A 17,396-nucleotide genomic window follows, 5' to 3' on the forward strand; every position below is an offset into this window, starting at 1 on the left:
TGAGCCTGCCCCAGTAGGCAGAAGGAGGTGTGCCCAGTATGCCTTGTCCTTGGCAAAGAGGCAATGCATAGCACATACAATGGCTCAGTAGGAACCCTGGAAAAAGGGATGCCTAACTTTACACTACCTGTTTCCAAACATATATAGGGAGTGTAGTATGTGCATCTGACATAGGCAGCCCTGCAGCACCACCTGAGACATGATTGGCATGTTTTAAGCAACATAAAGCAGTGCTACGCAGCTTTTACCAATATCTAGTATATGTAAACAAAATTGCTCATGCAATGTTGGCCAAGGTCGGCCAAAGTTGAGCAAAGTCAGTTAAACATGCTCATATCTGCTTTACTGTTCCTTAAGCAGTCTGGTCTGGCCAGCATGAAAATAAAAAGCAGTGATAGGGCTTGAACCCAGGATACTGTGCACTATAGTCACAGTACTGAACCAATAAGCCAGGATAGCATCTCAGTGGCACTGACACATCAGGACAATTGTACACTAATGCAAACACAAAGAAATGCTGTATCATGCTCCTAAAGAGGCATATGGGTAACCTCCCCCACAGGCCTATGCAGACAGAGAACATCAGGCCAGGCGGTGTGATGTGGGCTGTGTAGGCTATGAACTCGCAATCTAATATACGTGACATTGGAAGCTAGGATCTGTAGCACAGTAGTATGCCTCAAGTCAGTATGATAGGCAACAGTACAGACTGAAATGGTGTACTGTACATAGCAGTGCAGGCATAGCAAATGTGTATAAGTGTCAGGTGAAACCTTCATCCTATGTACACCCACAGTAACAATCAGGTGTGCCCCCGGGTAGAAATGTACAAAGAATAGCTGCCCCTGTATGTAGAAATGTTGCTAGGTCTATGCAAAGTGTCTCATGGAAGCCCTGCAGGCACAGCATGATCCCTGTTGATCTATGACACAAAGGTGAGCCCTGCTGTAAAAATACAACTTGATTTGCCATACACATATAGTACAAATGCCTATACTGGGCATGCTCACACACTCCAACAAATGTAGTGGATTTTATTCAGCATCACACTGAAAGGTCATACTGGGCATGCTCACACACTTAGGCTAAATACGGATGTGATAATAAGGGATCTATGGACAAATGTGGATAGTCATCTCTACTTCCAGAAACACATTCACAAAGTGGTCTGAAAATTCTGCTATGTGTACACACAAACTGCCAAGGTCTGTGCATGTAGGTCAAAGGAGGTTGCCACTACTCAGCAGTCATCAGACCTGTCAGAGAGTACCACATCACACTTGCGATGAATCTGACTAGGCACGTTCAGCAGCTAGAAAGACCAATGAAGTACCTTAACAAGAGGATTACTGGCCTCCAATAGTTGCCCCATGCAACAATGAATGTAACCCAAGCTGTACTCTGTTGCATACTGTCTACGCAGGAGATCTCTGCCCAACAGACAGGTCCATGTCATGGTTACACTCAGATCTGTTCTGAGTTACAGCTCAATGGCACTAAATGTACATAGCCAACTGATATTAGCAACATCCTGGCAGATAGGATCAGTGTTAACTTTACCCCCCTTTACCCATGAAAGAGCACATGTCTATAATGGAAGACTGCAAAGTTGCTGTCATCATGGCTGCACAGGTAAAAACCCTCTCTGAAACCAGTATCACAGCAGCCATGGGACTAGATAACTTCCCAGGCTGTGTAGTATCTACTTCCCTGAAGTAAACATTAACATGGAAGTTCTGTGGCTACTGAAGTTTCCAGAGGACTGCAAACTAGGAGCCATCATTGTAAACACTAAAGATGTGGACATCCTACGAAAGGGCCTCACTGAGACAGATGGCTGTTGTTCAAGCCATGGGCTGTAGCTCAATGCCAAAAGCTGCATTATCATCACCTTTGTTAAAATCTCTGTAGCCAAGAACTACAACGTAGGTGGTAGTATACCTCACAGTGTAAGTGTGACAAGAGACCCTGGGTCACAGGTGGACAGTGGATACAACTGTGATAAGCACATTCCCACAGTAGTCAGGAAACCCTCTTATGTGGCACACCTCATCACAAAATGTGTCTCATGCAGAATAAAAGAGGACATTGTTCCCCTCTACTCATCATTCACTAGAACTATAAAAGAGTACAACGCCACTGTTGCTATGTACCTCACAAGACAACTACAACAACTGGAAAGCCAGCAGCAATACCTCACAAAGAGCATTAGTGGCCTGAAATACATGCCATACACAGCCCATCGCAAAATGCTCCATCCGTACTCCCTTGCATATCGTCTACACAGAGGTGTTCACTGCCTAACATACAAAGCTATGTCAAACATACAGCTGTTGGATATGATCCACGTAAAACACTCACAATCACCTTGATGTTTGGACCCAAGACCACGAGTGAAATACAAAAGGAAGTGGTGTAGCCATTTACCTTATGGATATCCACACCTCCAGGTTACATGCAAGTGGAAACTAACATTAGGCAAAGCTGCCCATCAGATTGTAGACTGCTACAGACCACGTACCTTGTCTCAGGAACCTCACTCAGTATTCTGGAGAACAATGGCAAATATAAAGGTCCTATCAAACACTATTATATGAGGAGATTACAACTACACAAACATTGAGTGGGTGAATTACTCGTATACAATGTCCTTTGCCCAATGTGTCCTAGAGTTAAGAAACTCTAACACCCTGGAACAGCTGGTCAGGACTGCCACTAGAGTTGACAACATACTGGACATGATCATCACCAACATGGGGTACCAGTGTTCCACAACAGAGATAAACCCCTCGCTGGTAATATCAGATCATTAAGTAATCACACTGGATATCCACATCCTGCCCCCACACCCAGTCAATGAAACCACTGTGAAGACATTTTCAAAAGCAAACTGCACACTTCCCAAGACCAAAGTGGAAAGTTCCAAAGCCCTCTTGCTATAGGATAATGGTATACAATCTGCCAAATCATTTACAAGTGCATCCTATGAGCATCTACAGGGATGCATGGATCGAGACATCACAAATAAAACCAAAATGCACTCCTCCAAAAATAAGAAAACAATCTGGTGGGTTGTTGCCCATAAATAAGCTAGACAACAGAAGGAGGAAACTAACACCTAGTAGAGCCAACTTCACTATAGGAAAGGCATCACTGATCATTATTAGGATGAAACATCATCATCATCATCCCCTTTTTCCCATTTACATGGGGTCGGGGTATCGTATTAACTGTTGCCAACTCTCTCGATTCAGTGCCACTCTCCTGCCTTCTTCAACACTCATGCCTGACTGTCTCAGATCTTCTTTCACACAATCCATCCACCTCTTTGCTGGATGCCCCCGCTTCCTCTTACCTTCTTCCTGTCTGTCCCAAATCTCCCTCACCAGAGTGTCTTCTGCTTTTCTACACATGTGCCCATACCATAGTAATCTGTTTTCTTTTATCTTTTCTGCAATTGGAGCTACTTTGACTTCTGGACTTATGCCCTCATTTCTTCGCCTGTCCCGCAGTGTGCATCCTACCACCTTTCTCAGGCACTTCATTTCCATCACCTCTAGCTTCTTCAACTGTTCTGCTTTTACTGCCCAGGTTTCTGTACCATACGGTAGTACTGGTTACACCACTGTCTTGTACACCTTACTTTTCAGCTTCTTTGGCATTCTTCTGTCATATACTACACCTGATACTCTATGCCAGTTGGCTGCAGCCCCTCTGATTCTAGCTTTGACCTCCTCATTCAGACTACCCTTCTCCTCAATCACCCCACCCAGATACTTGAAGCTGTTTACCTGTTCCACTATCTTCCCATCTATCTCTATTCTCAGCTTCTTCTGATTTCCCCAATCTGCTGCCATTACCACTGTCTTATCTGTGCTTAGTTTCATCCCATGTGCCTTCAGATTTGCATTCCATTCTCCTATCCTTTGCTGAATTTCTAGATCAGAGTCTGCCTGTACTGCCAGATAGTCTGCATACAGCAGCTTTGTTGCTCTGACCCCTCCAACCTGTTTGCTGATGTAGTCCATTACCAGTATGAACAGCAGTGGGCTCAGAGCTGAAACCTGGTGTACACCCACTCCCACTGGGAACCCCACAGTGAGGCCAAACACTGTTCATACTTGAGTCACTGGGTCCTTGTACATAGCCTGTACTAATTCTACCAATGTTTCTGGGACTTCAACCCACTTCAGTACTGCCCAGATCAGCTTTCTTGGGACCTTGTCATATGCTTTCTCCAAGTCTAGGAAAGCCCAGTTTGACTCTCTCCTCTTCTCTAGTTTCTTCTGAAGTATCTTTCTCAATGCAAACATCGGGTCAATTGTGCTGCATCCTGATCTGAATCCGAACTGTTCATCTCCCATCTTACATTCTACTATTCTGCGTATCCGTTTATCAATCACCCTCTCCAGAATTTTCATGCAATGTGGTAGGAGTTTGATGCCTATGTACTGTCCACAGTTGTGGATGTGCCCTTTGTTCTTGTACACTGGCACGAGTATGCTTATTCTCCAGTCATCTGGAATATGCCTTTCTCTCCACACTGCAATTAGTACCCTCAGGAGCCATTTCTCCCCTAGCTCACCCAGCATCTTTATCATATCTGCTGTGACCTCATCTGAGCCTGCTGCTTTCCCTAACTTCATTTTCCTTAGTGCTGCTCTTACTTCTTCTAAGCTGGACTCCTCTTCTACTCTCATTGTAGGCTGTTTCTGGGGCAGTACCGCTTCTGTGGGGTTTTCTTCATTCAGAAGCTGCTGGAAATACTCCTTCCATCTGCCTTTGATGTCCTGTGGGCTGGTAAGCCGGTTGTTGCAGGAATCCCTTATGAAGGGTGGCTGACTATCTTCTTTGTCTTTCTGTCTTTGCCTTGCAACCTGGTATAGTTTCTTTGTGCCCCTTACTGAGTCACTTTCCAGAAGCTGATAGAGTGCCTCTGATGCCCTATTCTTTGCTATTGCAACTTCTTTCTTAGTTTCTTTGTTAGCCAGCCTGTAGTCCTTCCTAGCTTGGTTTAGGATGAAACAATGATCGCTCATAAAATAATCCAAGGACAGTTTCTAAAGACACATTACCAAGGAATGTAAGAATAACAACCACAAAGCCTTCGGTAGCTATACCAGATATGTAGGTGTCAACTTCCATATATGCTGTCAGCTACTGAAAAAGGTAATGACATACACCAAACCAACTTTCATTGCCCACACCCAGGGTGACAAGTTCAGTGTAAACTACCCCCCATCACCCCCAAAAGGGCCTGTGTCCATCACAGAAGGATGCAGAGACCCAGACGTCATGGACATGCAGGTAAAGACAGCCCTCACCAAAGCTAAGAACATAGCATCAATGTGACTGTAAGTTGTGCCATGCTCCATCTTACACTAGGCCCATAAGGAACTACACCCTCACCTACATTCACTGTCCAGACTCAAGCATACCACAGGCTATGTACCCAAGGAATGGCATACACTAACAGTCATCCAGCTGCACAAAGGGTGTGACAAAACAGAACCTGGAAACCATTGCCCGACATGTGTACGCAGCCTGGTCTACAGAGCTATTGAGCAAATCATCATGGAACCCATACACTGAGACATTGGAGATCTCCAGACACTGGACTCTACACAACTTTGCCTTGTTAAAGGCAGAGCCTGGCTCCCAAACCTAGTTGACTTATTTAAAACAGTTACCATGAACATAGATGGAGGTGAAAGTAGTCTACACAGCCAACCTGGACCTCACTAATAGCTTACCACACCATTCCTCACTCTGTCATCATGGACAAGTGTACCAGCTTGAACATGAACAGCTATGTCACAGGATGGGTGGCCAAGTGGCTCACAGATCAAACACACATGTTCATAGTTGTGTGTGCCATGTCCAACTCTAAGCCAGTCACAAATGGCGTCACACAGGTCTTGGTCCTGGGACCCCACCTGTTTAGTCGATACTGCTCAGAGGTACAAACAAGCACGGCAGGTGTAAGGCTGAACAGGTTTGCAGATGACTGGAAACTGTGGTCCATAATTGACTGTACAGCTGACACAGACATCCTCCAGACGTCTCTTACAGAGACAGATACCTGGTGCCAAAACAATGCCCTCAAGCTGAATAGCAAAGAATGCATAGTCATCCCCTTTGGGTAATACAAAGTGCTCACAAATTACCACATAGGTGGTAATCCAGCATGTACGGAGAAAGTCATTATGGCCCTGGGGACACAGGTAGATAGTAAACTCACCTTTGATGATCACATGGCCAAAGTGTTTAGACATTCCTTCAATGTAGGCCATCTAATGTCACCTAATGTAACACACTTTGTATAGTCTGATGATGTCACCATCCTACAAATATACCTGTGGAAACAAAAACTCCCAGTAATATGTATAGCGTGTCATGTTAGTGCGTACTCCTCTAGTATCATGAAGTAGTTAGTAGGGGTTTGAATCCTGCACCGCACAACTGTGTGTGTTCTCCTTGGGAAGAAACAACCTTTTAGGAGAGTAGTGAAACACCTCAAAAGTGGTAATCTAACCTTTGTCAAGTCTGATGATGTCACCATCCAACAAATATACCTGTGGAAAAAAGAGCTCCCAATAATCTGTATAGTGCATTGTGTTAATGCATAGTCCTCTAGTATCATGAAGTAGTTAGGTAGGGGTTTGAATCCTGCACTGGACAAATGTTTGTGTGTGTTTTCCTTGGGAAGGAACAACCATTTAGGGGAGTAGTGAAACACCTCAAAAGTGGTAATCTAACCTTTGTCTGATGATGTCTGTCACTATCTGTGTGTGTGTTTTCCTTGTGAAGGAACAGCATTTTAGGAGAGTAGTGAAACACCTCAAAAGTGGTAACCTAACCTTTGTCAAGTCTGATGATGTCACTATCCAACAAATATACCTGTGGAAAAAAGAACTCCCAGCAATCTGTATAGCGCATTGTGTTAATGCGTACTCCTCTAGTATCATGAAATAATTAGGTACGGGTTTGAATCCTGCACTGGACAACTGTGTGTGTGTTCACCTTGGAAAGAAACAACCTTTTAGGAGAGTAGTGAAACACTTACTGGTACTTCATGCAGTGTAGTGTGTCCAAGGTCCGGGGTTCGAGACTGACAGGGGTGTTTTATTTTGCTACTCAGCAGAACAAGGGCCCTGCCATGCAGAGTGACTAAGGCACTTTTAAGCAGTTGTAAGCAGGTTTGCGTGGGTTTGCGCGACGCTTAGCAATACTTAGCTAAGTGCACACATGCGCACACTCGCTCAAACCCACTAACTACTGCTTAAAAGTGCTTACTCCCACTAACCCCTGCACTAATTTCTTTGAAAGAAAAGAAAATGGGGAGATAGGAAAGTGGTGAAAAGGGGGTACAAAGAGGGAAAGACAGTAGGGAAACCAGCTCGGGATGTGCAGGACGGGTGTAGGGAAGGTCCATAGCTGCCCATTTCTTTACCAGCAACAGCTGTGCATATGTTAGAAATTTGGAGTGAAATTTGAAACCTTCCACCCCTGAGAGAGGGGTGAGGACAACAAAGTATGTTGTACTGCCAATTATAATTGTCAGTTTACATGTCCAGCGGACATGTGTGCAAAATGGGCAGCTATGTATGGGTTGTAATTTTTTTGTGGGAACAGATTGCCCTTTTTTTTTGTTTTTTCAGATGAGAGTGGAATGTGAGGTAGAGGAAGTAGGTATATTTGGGGAGGTAGGTTGGGGAGGTAAACAGACAAGACAAACAAGATGCATACAGGGGCAGAATATGACACATGGGGTGGGTGAACACAATTGACACGGGAAGGATGTTTGGAAATTGCAAGCCCATGATCCCACAGATGGTAACAGTGGAACTGAGATCCCCACCCATGGGCAGTCACCACTGCACCTTCACAGCCCAGAGGGTGGCTGTGCTGGGGGCTGTGTAGGAGGGGCAGGCTCACCCGTGAGTCATGCCACTCTTGCCTCAAGCTGGTGTAGGGGATCAGCGAGTGAACGCTAGATCTCCCTATGCGCCACAGCCCGGACTCTTCGGAGGGTGACAGGTGGCCCTTCTCCGCCCACACTTGCATGGGGGAATGAGCCCCATCCCCTGCAGTGCTTCCACCCGAAGGTGGCACAGGACCAACTGAGGAGGGGAGCCCGGGCTAGGCACCGGACCTGCTGGTGCCAGGTGCAATCGCCAGCTGAGGAGGGACAGGTGGGTCCGCCAGGACCGGCCTTCCCATACGTTCTGTGTTTAGGTGTATTTAATTACAACATAGACAACAGCATTCCAAATTAGTTGTAATAGCATGCAGTAATATTCCCATTAACCCAACACACCAGGGTTCCAACAGTTGAACAGCAAGCATAACACATGCATATATTGAATGACAGTGGACATTCCAACAGCATGCAGGAATGATTGGTGGCAACAGGCCACTAAGATCGTGGTGTTTGAACAAGGCACATGCATCAAAGTAAAGCAGATATTTATAGAACAATAGGACATATGTCCCAACAAATGTTTTGAGATTAGATATACCCATTGAGGTGTGGAATTGCATTGTTTATGCACATACAGTAGGGTGTAAAAAGATACCTCCATTAACATCTTATAAGTACTTATAGTTTACACTACATTCCTATTGACTGCAGGTGTATATCCCCTACATGTATTATTACACTAGGCAACATGCATTAGGTTGTGTAATGGGTTTGGCTAGTTCATTATATACCTGACCTATATCTGACATACTAACTGTCCAGGATGCAGATGATACTGCTACATAGTTATATATTTTATTTATATTTATATATCTACATATCTGGATGTGTTCACGTGACATTTTCAGTTATATTTCTATAGCCCCCTATATTTCTAGCAGCACACTCACATTTCTGGGGAACACATTAACAAGCTACTCATGTGCCAGATTTACCTATGCATGCCAGCCATTAACCAACTGTTGAGGACTGTATATATGCTTCACAGCTACTGGCACTTCCTTCATCTACTTTATATGAGACTGCCCAACTGTGGGTTGACAGCGCTTAATACAACAGTACTATTTATATAATGCAAGAGTACAACATTTCAAAGTAAGTGACATGGACACACTGCAAGTATTATACCTTTATTTATTACATTACACACTTTTCTAGAGGCTCTCTCATTTATTTGATATTACAGTGCATGCAGAAGACTTATTCAAGATGTATTATACCTTTATTAATAGGTTACAACACTCTTTTTCAGGCTCACACACTTACTTTATATAACAGTACATGCAGATATATTATTCAGGAATTATTTTACCTTTATTAATGGGTTACAACACTCTTTTTCTGGCTCTCTCACTTATTTTATATAACAGTACATGCAGAGAAATTATTCAGGGCATTTTATGGCTTTATTATTGGGCTACAACACTTTTTTTCAGGCTCTCTCACTTATATATAACAATACATGCAGAATAATTACTAACCTGCCTGGTGGTGCAGCCTTAGCAGCCTATCTGCATAGGCTTGCTGATTCGCAGCACGGACACCTGCAGCTGTGAAGTAAATGAAGGGATATTGAGACATACCTATCCATTATATAGACTACAATAGCATTACTTACATACTTCATTCCATGGCTACCTACTCAGTAGTGGGGCATCTTGCATGTCACAGACCTCCTGTATCCATCAGTTCAGTAGGTCCTGCTTCCGTCTCTTCAGGTCTGCATGGTGGTGATGGACCTGCTCACCAGTCCGAGGGACACCTGTGGCACTGTTGAGATCATGAGCTAACCGGTTCCAAACCTCTGCTTTGTACTCCATCCCTTGAAACTGGTCCTGCAGGAGTCTTGACTCATGATGGTGGACAAGGAGCCAAACCATGTATTTTGACTCCTCGATGCCCCAGCGTTGCGCTTGAAAGTGAGTACCCTCTCTAGCACCAGCCATTCTGACTGCAGATGGGAGCTACAATCAGTTATGGCAAGTATTCCAGCCTATGGAGCTTAAATATGCCTCATTTCCCACACTTATTTGTGATTGGCCTTTTTTGAAAATTCTCAGCTAACAGCAAACCTGCTTAGCAATGGTTAAACTTCCATTTACAAGTATATGTATGTTAACAGTGCATGTTCATGCTAAGCTGTCATGGCTTAGTGGTTCAGTACTTTGATTATGGTGCACAGTGTCCCGGGTTCGAGCCTTGTCATTGCTTTTTATTTTACTACTGTCCAGACAGGCTAGGGGGTGTGGCTGTGTTTAGGTGACTTTGTTCAACTTTGCTCCACGTTGACCAATGTTGACCGACGTTGACCAACGGTGCAATGGTTAGCACGGTGCGCAGCTCTGCACAAACCTATTGCGCTACATAAAGTGCTGCTTAGCTATGGGCAACTATATTGCGCTGGGTACAACGCTGCTTAGCTTTGGGCAATTATATGTCAATATCCTTAATGCTGCTCACCTTCTTATATTTATATATATACATTTTGTTCACTAATACATAGGCCATTTCAATGCTTTTTACAAAAATTTCATTCATATATGTCAGGAATTATTTTTATATACTAATTTAAAACATAAAATAGAAAGGGGAGTGGTGGGACTAGAACCGGGAATGCCTCCTCTTTGTGCAAAGGCTCTACCACTACGCTATTGCTTTTTGGCTTAATTTGCATAAACACTTCTTATTATGCTCTTCGATGTTGAAATTGCTAACTGTAGCTAAACAATGGGTGCACCCGCGCAAACACACGCAAATACAGGCAGCTATATCGGGAATTATAAAAAAAATTAAAAGTTTACATTTTACAGTTACAAAGGGGTTTAGTATGTGGGGATGTGTAGTGTTTGCTATGTGTACATTTTAGCGGACTCGCTCACTGCACTTGTCATTTTCACATTTATATGGTTGCAGGGGCGTGGATATTTGGACTGCTCGGCAGTCCGACACGCCCCCTGCAGTCTTACACGCTCCGTGTTAGCCTTCCAGTTGAGTCAGCACCTTCATGCATATGCATGATGCGCTGATGACATACTCTTAGATGGCAGTCTATGAGTAAGACTTAGTTAGTCTTACATGGAGGATTACTGAATCCCCCCCAGTGTGTGCAGCAGAAATTAGTATAATACTATGTGTAATGTTTTATAAAAGGCCAAATGTATGATCATCTATTGCACAGCTCAGCAACAGAATGACCCATAACTGGGCATCTTCTGAAAACCCAGAATTAATGTGATAGCAGCGAGAAATGCTCTTTACCTCAGTAACAGAAACAATTAATAGCAGATACTGGTACAGTAGCAGTACAAGGTACTAAAGCAGAAATAACTACATGGGAGCAGTGATTATTAAGGATATACAAAAAAAAAATAAATAAATAAGTAGCAGAAGATTTAGTACCCTCATGTTTAATACATTATGCCATATAAATTACTTCCTACATTTAAATTCACCCTTGCTATACATATCTACATAGATTTGTTAGCCAATGTGACCTAAAGTTCTTCCTGTTGCATTAACCTTTTCAGCACCCAGATCTGAAGGAATAGAAAGTAATATAATGAATTTTAAATATGAAACCTGAACTTACCCACTGATGGAATTCTGATCAAATGATTAGCCATGAAAGAGTTACAGGGAGTTGTTTTTGATATCTCTTATGTGCTTCAACAAACTGTGCTGTAATTTTCTATGTACAGTCTTGAGTATTACACAAATAAAAAACTATAAACCACTCCAAAAAATGGTGGCACCCAAGTGAAAATAATTCATTAAACGAAAAAGGTGGAAATAGTGCCTCAATTCAAACCAATAACCAAAAATGAAGGCACTGGAAGGTTCACCAGATAAAACCACAAACTTTATTAGATACAAACTATGAGAACACAACAACGTGGTTTTATCTGGTGAACCTTCCAGTGCCTTATTTTTTGGTTACTAAAAATAATTTATTATCTTCAATATGATATTCTTTCCCAGGACAAAAGAACGCATAGGACATCTACTCTAAGGAAATCTTCTTGTACAATTCAATTCATTGTGATTTAATATAGTGGAAAAATCTGCCAGACTCCTTACAACTCTAGCTAGTATGTTGTTGTTGTTGTTGTGTCTTTCGGCTTTTCCCGGTTAGGGGTCGCCACAGCAGAACTCCAGTCCGCTAATGATTGGCAGTAGATTTTTACATTCTGAGTTGCCAGCTCTGACGCACAACCCTCAACAAAGGTACGCCCATTCACGCATGTCTCCACACAGAAGATGCTCTAGCTGAGAATCAAACAGGATAACGTCTTACTGTGAGGGGATAACGCTACCGCAGCACCACCACCGCAGTAACTCTAGCTCTAGCTAGTATGATTTCCTTTAATATCTCATTAACTTTCAGCAAAGACATTGTTTATTCAATACTTTCACAACTGCTTCCACGTCTGGACTAGCTGTGTTATAAAAAGTTATTCTTTCTTTTTTTTTGCAGTTACCTCTGTATGATTTTTATAATAAAATTATGAGGACATTTTGTCAAACATTTGGCCCTCTGCCTTCACTCGTTTATATGTGGCCACCCAGTTATTTAACCTTATATTTTGTTAGCTATCAACTAAAACAATACCTACTGATGAGTCAAGCCTCATAACTCTAGTAAAGGAGCTCAACATGTAGATGGTATGTGTACATTGAGATGCATACTATCTACATGGAATAATCTGTGGGCAGATGTGAATTTCCTTGGGGAACCATTTGATATTCTGAGATTTGTTAGTGCAAGTCTCAGAATAGCAAGACTATATTTAACAGAGAATGCAGATTTACATGTACTAAGTCTGAGACTGATGTTCCTCTGAATATACCTTTTTCACCAAGGTATGAGGCTCTTGGAGTTGATTTGTGTACATTTGGGAGGTGTGGGGGCTTGCTCACCCACACTGAAGGGTGCACTAGGGTTTACCATCCTCAAAATAAAAAACAATTTTAAAGGAGAAAAAGTTATGAACTATTTTTGATGTCTTTGACCTTTCACAAGATTTCAAGATTTAGGAAATAATTGTAATATTTTATAAATCTGCTTCCCCAGAATGCATGTTAAGCTAACTGTGCAATAGTTCAAATAACCAGATGAACAATCACTCATACAAATTGGAATAATAATAACAATAACCTTCCCCCAATTATTTGGGACAAGCCTTGATAATAATAAAGACTAGAACTACTGAGTCACTATTCCTGCTAGTTTCCAGTTGAACTTTTTCAGGAATATCACAGGAATACCACTGTACCCAACCGTTGAATTACCCCTTAGGTTTTGGAAGCTTTACTTCAATAGATGTTCAAATATACTTTGGACATATTACATTAGTTAACTGCAAGGTATATATAGGCAGATACTTTTGGTCTGACATAACATTGCTAAAGATTTCCTCAAGTGTATTAGCACATCATCAGTTGAATTCACAGGGTTCCCCTTAAACACCAAATTTGTTTTAATAGAGTTAAAGAAATCCTTCCTATCAGTGGAAGTGTTGGCTGCAAAAGCCTTCCCTTAAAATATTTTCCTAGTGCCAATGGACTTAGTCAATGCTTTAGCTGTTTTGTGTAAATGAAGTTGTTTCTACATGAAATATCATTTTAAATACTCTTCACAGTCAATATTTTAACACAATTTTCATTAAGTGGTTTATTCTACCAGAAGGATGTCACAGCTTATGCATATTTAACTGTAACTCAAGGAAAATGTTTCTCAATGAAATTTGTAATGTTTGATCAAACTACTGCCTTTTATTATTACTTGGCACCTCCTGGATATCACAAGCTTGCTCTCCCCTTGAATTCCAACACAGATTCTGGTCTCCCTAACTTGTTGATATAAGTTGTATGAACATTTAATTATAATTCTGATCCCTGTACAGTCAGAACGAGTCTCTCTAATATGATATCAAGCCCTTGGCAGAAGAATGAATACTGCACTCAGTAAACCCCATTATCACAATATAAAGCTGTACCCTTGAAACCACTGGCCTCCCAAAAAGGGATGTCAAAGATTTAATGCAGCCTCAGAAGGTAAAGTAGAACTGGAATATTGTAATATACTAGGAGTAAATATTACTGTTTCTCATTCATGACGTCAGATGGCACCATTACACACAAGTTTCCTCTAACTATGCTAGAAAGTCATTATGGGATTTGTAAAAGCATACAATGATTTTCTTCTGCTGAAAGAAAATAACATATTTGCATACTAATGCTTCAGTGTACTGATAATGCTTCCCCTTTGGCTGCCATTCTGACAACCACATTGTGTCTGGCACTCAGAATTGCTAGACTGGCCATTCATCCTGCTTAACCCCAGTGGTGATAAATAATGAACAGTTTAGAACCAGATGGACATATGGGAGCAAAGGAGGAAATAAATAATCTATAGAGGCACATGTCTTTGTTGTCCTTTTCTTAGCATGTAATTGGCTGGACAGCTCATCTCCCCAAAACACCTCTCTACTACACCTAATATGTACAACCATCTGCAATTAAACATTCTTGAAATACAGTGGTCTCTAGATAAAGCTCTGAGTACGTCCCAGGTGACCCAAGATCAATTAGTGGAAGAGCTGTTTGAAGGCACTGCCATGGGAGGATGGGTATGTCCATCTTGGGATTGAGGGAAGTGTCCATGACCATCTAAGGCCACACAATCCTTTGGTGAAGGGGCAGTATTGCAAGGAGCAGTCTCAGGAGCCAGACCTTTGGCTACCAAGGATCCATCTGTTATGGCTGCATAGGAGCACGGAAGGGCATTGTGATCACTGCTGTGATGTGGGTTATATCTTTTCCCACCTAATGAAGAGGTAAGCCTTAGTAAAATATCCCCTTATTGCCAGGATGCTAGCAAGAGCACAAACCACCCCTAAGGCTACCCGTATGATGGCTTCCTCCAGCCATCTCTCTCCCTCAATAAAGAATGCTCAGAATGGGGAACAAATATCACCCCACCCCCAAAATAAGCATACCAGTAAATTACCACTACCTTTTCTATCCCTAACATGCCCTTGGCATTCAGGCACACAAAAAGACGCCCAGAAATCAGAAAGTCCAAGTCCAGGTGAAAAAGGTAAAATAGTTGTCAAAATATGCCACTAATGAAGCAACAGTGTCAGAACAACAGGTCGCCTAGGATGAGAATAATCAAAGGACACAAGAAGGCTGACTGGAGAGAGACTACTTTAGTATCTACTAGATAGTTTTCACTGTGGGGGGACTTAGGGCAGCAGCTTGGGTGAAAGCAATCCATGGCAGAGGCCAGGACTGTTGTTGCTCTTGGCAGCTTCAGGGAAGGGTGACACAGATATCAATCATGATGACATGTATGGGGATGTTTATACAAAATGTCAGCTGTCAGCGCATGTCCATTTTCATGGTGAGATATACCAATTCCTCCTCCTCAATCTGGATTTGAAGATGAGTCTCACTGATTCACCACTATAAGTTTCATTTTTTCTAGCTGATGGCAGTTTGACTACTGCTCAAGTCTACCATTTTGATTTCCATGGAGTTAAAAGATGTGTACAAATGGCCAGAAGGAAAACTACGGCACTATTTGAAACTCTACACAGGAGAAAGAGGAGGAAAAAGATTTACTGACCACTCTCACAGGAAGGTCCTAAAGAGAGAGTGCAGATTCTACATTCATCATTTCTATTTTTATTTTATTTTCATTGTGGTGGGTCACTTCACACTCACACTGTGTGGTGTGTTTGTTTGATATGTGCCCTGCCTATATACCTGCTTTGTCTAAAGTTTCAGATTAACTCCAAAGAAAAGATACTGTGAAAAATAGATAGGATTCCTAAGGTACTAGAGTAGTTTGCTGACAGAGCCCCTTCTTAAGTTTAGTTTAGCAACCTAAACTGACTAGATTCGGCACCTTGTTTAACTGGAAGTTCTTTCCTAAGGCATACAGCAGTTGTTTTTCTAGTTATACATATGTAAATATTTGCAGAGTCTCATTGAGCAATGCTGCCACCACAGTACAGGCATCTTCTTTTTATTGCAGCTCTCAAGATCACAGTTATTTGATAATATGCATATTACTGTCTTAACTGGCATTATTCATCATTTAACAATGACACATACATCTGCACTTTAACAACTCCAGATATATGACTCAGTTCACAGTGAGCAGCCTTGGGGGGGAAATATATATATATATATATATATATATATATATATATATATATATATATATATATATATATATATATATATATGTGTTTTTTTTGTTTTTTTTTTGCCTTTACAGAGCAATTCCCTACTGCTTGCATTATGTTCTGATATCTCAGCAAGACTGGCAATTCAGTAGAAGTGAAGGAAGCAGAATATGATTCTGGCAAAATAAATGCTTTACTTTTGGTTCACCTATATTTTATCTTTTGTATGATTTTAAACTTGCACTTCATTTAGTCGGACATGACCACGTGACAACGTTTTCACTAATCAGTTTCAATGAAATGACTGGGCAACAATTTGTTGCTTTCTAGAGACATCTAGTGGAGAACTTGGGGACTGTTTTGTAGTGCACACAAAGTTAGGACCAAAAAAGCTCAAGCCACCTAACAGCATACTTCTCAACTGTCCAGAGAGTTTTGCAGAATGTTCATCTTTTTGTCCCATATTTTTGATCTGCTCCTCATAAAAATTTGTGTTTTTTCTGGAAAACCATTATGGACTGAAGTCACAAAATGATGACAGACTATTGAATTTCAGACTTTGTATCCCTCAGGAAATGCATGGTAACACAAAACATGTTATTATAGCAAATTTCAAAGTTTGTAAGAGCATTTTTTTTTTTAATCTGTTCCTATTTTTTAGCTTTTGTCCCCTCATTATTTTTTGTTTTTTTACAGGTTTTGTGCAATAAGAGTTTGAGAGGTATGCTAAGGGGAACAAACCCAACTAGAATGGCTCAGGCAAAGACAGAAAAAGGTACAAATACATCTGTAGACTATAAGACATCAATGGAAGACATGAACATTTTGCCCTAAAATGTTTCAGCATTGTGAATCATGAATGAATGAATGAATGTAGAATGGCAAAGAGGTATTTAAGGCAAACAAGCCACACTCCACCAGCATGTGTCTTACATAATAGCAAAGTCAATGTTCTGAAACATTTGGCTTACCAGAGAATATTGAGGTGTTTACCTAAGGGCAGTGTGCCAAATAAGTTAAAAAACAACATCATCTCACAAATGTATAACTGTACACAATTCTTTAACAATGTACTTGGAGCGATGTCAGAAGAAATGACACTTAGACTATTTGAATTACAAGATGAGCCAAATAAATCACTGTTATGAACATGCCTGGCTGTTATAAATTACTTCTTTAAATATGTTCATTTGTTCTAAGAGTACTTTGATATATAT

The sequence above is a fragment of the Protopterus annectens genome, chromosome 7.part0, assembly GCF_019279795.1.
Source record: "Protopterus annectens isolate FY-2018-M chromosome 7.part0, PAN1.0, whole genome shotgun sequence".
Classification (NCBI taxonomy): Eukaryota; Metazoa; Chordata; order Ceratodontiformes; family Protopteridae; genus Protopterus; species Protopterus annectens.